Raw genomic sequence first — 8127 nt, 5'->3', positions numbered from 1 at the left:
GAACCTCAAGGCCACTAGCCAAAGCTTGGGCAAAGGATTTTACACCAGGGAATTTCAGGCATGATCTTAATTAACCTCAGGATACTGATATGACTATATTCCTATCTGCAGGAATTAGGAGTCAAATCTGGCTTAGCCCCACCTGTTAGCATGCTGCCCCACAACACAGCCAGCTTTCCAATCTTTGCTGAAATAACTATAGCTGTGCGATCTGCTTCTGGTTCAAGGCCTACCACTCTACGTGTCCATTTAGCTTCCACTGAGATTGTCACCTAATATTCTATGAATGTTCAAGCTCAGTCACTCAGTTGGGTCCTACTCTTTGCAACCCCATGGACTGTAGCCTGTCAGGCTCCTCTGTCCATGGGATTTTCTAGGCAAGAATACTGGAGTGGGTTGGCATTTCCCACTCCAGGGGATCTTCTCGACCCAGGGATCAAACCCGCATCTCTTACATCTCCTACGTTGGCAGGCGGATTTTTTTACCACTGTGCCACCTGGGCATTCTGAGAAAGTGGAAGAAAAAAGTAGAAGTGTTAGTCGCCGAGTTGGTTCTGACTCTGTGACCTCATGGGCTGTAGTCCACCAGGCTCTTCTGTCCATGGAATTCGCCAGGCAAGAATACTGGAGTGGGTAGCTATTCCCTTTTCCAGGGGATCTTCCTGACTCAGGCCTCAAACTCGGGTCTCCTGCATTGCAGACAGATTCTTTTCCCAACTGAGCCATACTAATCATTAAATGTTGAACTATATACCATAAAAAAGATATGGTGGTGGTTTAGTCACTAAGTCGTGTCCACCTCTTGTGACCTCATGGACTGTAGCCTGCCAGCCTCTTCTGTCCATGGGACTCTCCAGGCAAGAATATTGGAGTGGGTTGCCATTTCCTTCTCCAAGGTATCTTCCCAACCCAGGAATCAAACCCAGTTCTCCTACCTTGCAGGCAGGTTCTTTACTGACTGAGCTAAAAGGGAAACCCGTACACACCCCAAACAGGTATACTAAACTGCATACCCTTAAAAAAAAAAAAAAAAAGATATCCTAACACCCAGTGTCTCAGAATGTGGCCTTATTTGAAAATAGGATTACTAGAGATGTGACTTGTTAAGTTAAAGTAAGGTAGGCTGGGTCCCTAATCTGATGTGACTGGAGTCCTTATAAAACGATGTCTATGTGGAGACAGACACACAGGAAAAAATGGCACCGATGAGAACGGGAAACAATGGAGTTATGTGGCTACAAAGCAAGGAAACCCAAGATTGTCGGCTAGCTACCAGGGGCCAAGAAGAGGCAAGAAGGGATTCTCCTGTAAGTTTCACGGGGACCACAGCTCTCCTGACACATTGACTCCAGGCTTCTAGCCTCCAGAACTGTGAAACATAAACTCCTCTTGTTTTAAGCCACTCAGTTCATGACACTTTGTCACAGCAACCCTAGAGAAGGAATACACCTACTATTCCACAATCCAGCAAAACACCACAATAGCTCCGCTCTCACCAAAAGCAGGATTCCCAAATGAAGTTCCAAAGAGGAAATATACCTCATTTATCAAGGAAGCGGTGCTTTGGGAGGCTTAACTATGGAATCGCGGCCATAGGACTGTGTTTTAAACGAAGGAAACTAGTTAAATAAATTACAATATTGTGGTAAGTACAGATACATTTCCTGCATAATAGTGGTGATTATCAATACGATGAAGTTGAATCCCCTGGTTAGGTCATGTTATAGGACATTGTCATCCTAGAAACAGGGAGAGTATTCCGGTTGGCCTGATCCAATCAGGTGAGTCCTTTTAAAGCAAAGCATTTTCTTCAGCTGATCAGAGAAGAACCCAGAGATTCAAAACACAATAAGTCAATGGACCACTGCTGGCTTGCAGATCAAGGGAGTCCCATGTCAAAGGAAGACAGGTGGCCTCCAGCTGCTAAGAGCAGTCCCCAGCTAACAAGCAGCAAGGACGTGAGGACCTCAGCCCTACCATCTTGAGGAACTGAATCCTGCTGACAAGAATGAGCTTGGAAGTGATTCTTCCCAGAGCCTCCAGAGGAGAACTTGGCCCAGCTGTCACTTTGATTTTGACCTTCTGAGACCTGCACAGAGATGCCAACTTCTGATCTGCAGTACTGTCAGCTAATCAATGGGTATTGCCTTAAGTTGCTAAGTTTGTGGTAATTTGTCACACATCCAAAAGCTGCAAATATATAAACAGAAAATATTTCACAGGTGTTTTCATTAAAAGTGCAAGAAAATCAGCAGATGTTGATGATATAATATTTTTTGGAAAAAGAAAACAAGATCCAATATATGACTGTAACTCTTCCATATTCATATAGATGAAAAATTACATGAAAACACAACAAAATGGAATCAGAGGAAATATCCAGTGAAAAGACTAAATATTTTAAATTTCCCCCTTATACTTTTCTGATCCAGTTTTTCCACAATGAGGGTTTATGACTCTAATGGGCAAAAATAAAATCAATCATTCATACTTCAATCACTGCCAAGAACAAAGCATCTGGTTTTAAGGGGCTGCTAAAGTGTTTCAGCTGGTTTATCAGTAAGAAGGGAAAGACCTCTTAGACAGCCTTTTATACTAACATTTATAAATTAAGCTCTGCTCCCTGATGGCTCAGGGCAAAGATTCCCACTGCAGTGCAGGGGCCGTGGATTCGATCCCTGGGTTGGGTAGATCCCTTGGAGGAGGGCATGGCAACTCACTCCAGTATTCTTGCTTGGCGAATCCCACAGACAGAGGAGCCTGGTGGACTACAGTCCAGGGGGTTGCAAAGAGTCAGACACAACTGAAGCAACTTATATACACACACACACACGCATACACATGGAATGAAAATACAGAGACACAAACACAAGGGGATGCTGGTGCCTCTGACCACTTCAGGCACAACTTCAGGTGACGTGAATGCTGAAGTGTCACCTGCCCCCTTTGGCAGTCGAGCAGGCCAGTCTCAGAGGCTGTGAATGAACTTTGGAAACGCATTGAAACCCTTGCCTCCGCTGCTAATCCCACTAATGCACTCACAATCTGTTTGACGGGCTTGCCCATCACATCCCCTCCGTCAGAGTGAGCAGCCTTCCGAGGTGGCAGTGACAAGGGGATTACTGAAAGGACAGACCAGCCCTCCCTCCCCTGCATTCTGACTGGCTTTGCAGATAGGCTGCATGCCTCAGAGGGCACCGAACAGAGGCTTGTCTGCAACGTGGAGCCCTTGGCACAGAGGTACCAGAGGGAGACGCTTACCAACCCCAGGGGGATGAGTGTTTTCTGATGGCCGTGTCACTCCTCCCGCCTCACCCTGGAGAAAACAAACAAGGCAAGTGGAAGGGAAACTTCGCAGGGCTGAGGTTTCTGGAAGGTTCCCTCATAGCACAGCTCCCTTCCCCTTCGGAGATCCTAGGTGCTTTAGGAAACTAGAAAAAGTCCTGGCCTCGTGGGGTAGGCATAGCACACCCCTGTCCCTCCTTCCCTCTGGCTGCCAGGTTCTTGGTGAGTGGTTGATACTCTATAAAAGCTACTTGCATGGCTTCATCTTCATTAATTTAGCAGGATTGCTTTATTTGCCTTCTGAATTTTCAGGGGTTTCTTTTTTAAATAGAATGGAAATACTAGGGACAGTCTTCATGCTAGCAGATTGTGCTTATCTGAAAAAGCACTCTAGGGTCTGTCCCCAAGCAAGGCTGCTGTTCGCTTTTCTGGAAAGTCCCTCTAGCCAGCCCCATCCCTCTGGCTAGAGCCAGGGTCCGGCAGCCGTGGACAGTGTCTTCCACTCCAGCTGACACTCAAGGTTCTCATTCACAGCCCAAATGAGCAGAAAACTTTTCCCAGAAACACAGTTAACCACTTATCTTCTTTTCCCCAGTTCCCATGAAGTTTTCCTCAGTCTGTATTTGGGCCAAAGCTGTTGTCTGCTTCCAGCTTAGCTAGGAACCTCTTCTTGGGCTCTGGTGCCTGCCACAGAAAACACGGGAGATGCTGAGACCAGAACAACTGGCCTGTGACCTCAAGGAAGCTGCCGTCAATAAGTAAACAGACATTCATAATGCAGTGTTAGAAGTGTTAGGACTGAGGTTTCTGTGGCTGCACGTGGGATAGACCCCCAGACCAAACAGCGAAGGTACGGAGTCCAGCCTGGGTGCCCTAAGTTCCTCTGCCTGCCGTCTTCAGCTGTACTTCAGCCACACTGATCACTGGTGCCTCAACTACAAGGTGAACCTCTGAAGGGCTGTGAAATGTTGTAGTCATGTCCCATCATGGTAGCACCAGAGACCGCTTTGGGGCCTCCACACTCCATCAGCCCTTGACAAGTCCAGCTTAGGTGCTCCAAGATTACTCAGGCTCCTGGCTTATACTCTAGCTAGTAAAGCAGACAGGAATGCACAGGAACCTAGTGAAATGGACAGAAATGCACAGGAACTTCTTACACCCACACTGCCCTCTGAAGCAAACTTCACCCTCCTTCTGATGAAAGAGAGACAGGAGAACCCTGGTGCAATCAGGGGTCAGCCACGCACACCTGCTCCCCCTTCCCCAAAAGGGGCTCCAGCCTGAATAAGACCCCTTGGCAGGCCATCCGTGAAACAGAAAGAGGGTCTCTGCCTTGTGCCTGGAGGTCAAGGCTAGGACCCCAGCCTTCCTCTTTCCTGGGCCTGCACTCAGCACACCTTGAGAGGCCCAAAGCTTTCTGAGCCCACAAATCTTAGCTGCTCTCTCCCTCTCCAGGAGGGGTTAAAACCCAGAATTCTGTCCTTTGAGGCAAGAGGGATGGGCATCTTGGAGGAGACTTCAGTGAATCTCAGTCCCAGGGAACCAGGAGGGGGCCCTAAGGGTGCAGGGACTTAGGAGTCTAAAGAATCTGGGTTTGAAGGCTGGTTCTATGATATACATTGTCACCTCATGCAAATGTATACTTCTGAGCCTACTTCTTCATCTAAAAAAAATAAGAATAACACCTCTGGATGTCCGTTTCCCAGGACAGTGTTTTCTATATGGTAAGGTCTCAAGTGATGGTAGATCTTCCTTGTGAGTCTGCATTCTAAACATCAGCTCTCACTAAGGAATGAGGGCTTTCCTGGTGGCTCAGATCGTAAAGAATCCACCTGCAATGTGGGAGACCTAGGTTCCATCCCTGGGTTGGGAAGACTCTCTGGAGGAGGGCATGGCAACCCACTCCAGTATTCTTGGCTCCCCTGGTGGCTCAGATGGTAAAGAATCTGCCTGCAAGTGATGGTAGCTCCTCCCTCTAGGTCTGCATTCTAAACAGCAGCTCTCAGTAAGGAATGAAGAGTTTTCATGAGAAAGGGAAGGACTCTAAGCCCCTGGGGAGAAGGAAAGGGAAGCAGGTGAGGGTCTGTTTGTTTTCAAAGGCAGGGAAGCTCTCACAGGTGTCCCTGAAATCACCCTGCCAAGAGGAATATTTTCAAGACAGTTTCTTTGCACACCCTAGAGGCATGCCTTCTGGGCCGAGGGAAACATACCCCAAGAGCCATGTGAAACACAAAGTCAGCTGTGCACCCAACTTCCTGGCTGTGCATTTACATGGGGATTTTCTGGACATCTCAAAGAACCTGCTGTTTGGCAAGCTGGCTGAGGACGATCACCCCACTGGGGAAAAGAGTGAAACTAACAAGCTGGAAGGGCAGGAGGTTTTCACCTGGCTTCCTCAGGAGCTACACTGACCCTCCCTCCCCATGCCCTCCTGGTCCATATCTATTGTACTCCTCATAGTGATCTACATGACAAGGAAGCAAAACCAATATTAGATACATAAAGAAAACTCTAAACATTGTTTTGCATCTGCCAGTCAAAAATGTGCTTTGCAGCCAACCGTGAAATGACCTAACAGCCACAACTAAAGTCCATGTAATGCCTAGCTTTGGCTCACTCCCTAATTTCAGACTCTGAAATATTTATCTGAATACCAGAAAGGGCTTCCCAGTGGTAAAGATGTGCCTGCCAAGGCGGTAGACACAAGAGATATGGGTTTGGTCCCTGGGTCGGGAAGATTCCCCAGGTGAAGGAAATGGCAACTCACTCCAGTATTCTTGCCTGGGAAATCCCATGGACAGAGGAGCCTGGTGGGCTACCGTCTATGGGGTCTGAAAGAGTCAGACAGGATTGAGCGACTAAGCATGTGCACACGTGCAGAAGATAAAATCTTCAGGATGTTTCATGAGTTCCTTGTCACGTCCTAGAACCAGTCCAGAGATGGAGGCAGAGATCCTGCCCACCATGAGGGTGGTGACAGGGTTTCTTGCCCCTACAGATGGCCTGATGCAGAAATTCCTATTTTAACACAGCAGCAATGGCACCCCACTCCAGTACTCTTGCCTGGAAAATCCCATGGACGGAGGAGCCTGATAGGCTGTAGTCCACGGGGTCGCGAAGAGTCAGACACGACTGAGCGACTTCAGTTTCACTTTCCACGTTCATGCATTGTGGAAGGAAATGGCAACACACTCCAGTGTTCTTGCCTGGAGAATCCCAGGGACGGCAGAGCCTGGTGGGCTGCCATCTATGGGGTCGTACAGAGTTGGACATGACTGAAGTGACTTAGCAGTAGCAGCAGCAGCAACTGTTGGTATGGCCCAACTACCACTGACCCCTTTTCCTCTGAAATTGGAAATGCGTTTCCCTTAAATGTTTCTCTGGATATAAACATTTTTGATTCAAACCTTTGTGCTTTTTTTTTTTTTTTTAATTTTGTGCTTTTACTTGGAGATCACTTGGTTTCCTTTTATTCTGCTTCTGGGACAAGTCAGAACATCCACATTTTTCAGCATATTTCCTAAAGGTGACAGTGATTTTCTAATTACAACTCTTTCAACCCTTGTATGTCTGCCACACAGTTCTATAAACCACGTGCAAGGCTTCTGCCTTAATCCGCCTGGGTGGCATAACTAGATGCCTGACAACTGAAGAACCAGAGTATCCAGGAGAGAGAAGTAATGTTGTTTCTCACTCTTGGCAAAAACGAATACAGTTAACCCTGTAGATGAAGTCTGAACAACTTTTAAGCTATCCTAGCAGTTTTCTAATTCCCTTTGCTATCAGACTTTAATTGGGGGGTTGCACTGCTCTTTCATTGCCGTGCACTGACTTTCTTAGCTGTGGAGAGCGGGGACTACCCTCTAGCAGCAGTGTGCGGCCTTCTCATTGCAGTGGCTTCTCTCGTTGCAGGTCACAGGCTCTAGGCACACAGGCTTCAGGGGCTGCAGCCCACGGACTCAGCAGTTGTGGCTCATGGGCTCTCGACTATGGGATCAGCAGTCGTGGTGCACAGACTTATTCACTGCACCACCAGGGAAGTCCGTATAAGACATTTTTGAGACCAGAAGCAGCTGAACAACTGGGTGTGTTTGCAGATCCTTTTTTAGGAAAAAAAAAGAAAGAGGTGGATAATCTTTAGAAATGTTATCTATATCTATGGCACAAATTTAAACTCTTCTCTGACAAAAACTGTAGAAGTTAAAAGTGATAAGTATTTTTATTCTCATTGACAGGTAAGGAAACTGAGGCTGTAGGATGCTACAAAATTTGACTAAGGTGCTTCCCAGGTGGCAGTAGTGATAAAGAACACTCCTGCCGGTGCAAGAGACATAAGAGACTGGAATTCGATCCCTGGGCAGGGGAGATCCCCTGGAGGAGGGCGTGGAAACTCACTCCAGCATTCTTGCCTAGAGAATCCCATGGATAGAGGACCCTGGCAGGCTACAGTCCATGGGATTGTAAAGGGCTGTATACAACTGTGACTTAGCAGGCAGGCATGCACGCACAATGCAGCAAAGTTCAGCAATAAACTTACGCTGAGACAAAGGTCCAGCTTCCTAGTATTTTTTTTAATCCCAGTTATCTCCTTAAATCAGCCCAGACTTTACTGAAATAAAAGTTAGGTTGTAATGACATATATCTTGGAAAAGCATGGACTATTGATCTAATTTAGTAAAACGTCCACACCGACCCTACTCTCTGGAGCAAGTCATAGACCCTAATCAATAAATAATACTAACTGAAGAGAAGTTTTCACTTTAATAAATATTTATCTCCCTGACCAAGGCAACAATAAGAAATCTATCAGGCACAATTTTGGAAGAGGAAAAAAAAATCCTA

This window comes from Budorcas taxicolor, chromosome 11 (assembly GCF_023091745.1).
Source record: "Budorcas taxicolor isolate Tak-1 chromosome 11, Takin1.1, whole genome shotgun sequence".
NCBI classification, from domain to species: Eukaryota; Metazoa; Chordata; class Mammalia; order Artiodactyla; family Bovidae; genus Budorcas; species Budorcas taxicolor.
Note: the sequence above shows the minus strand (reverse complement) of the source record.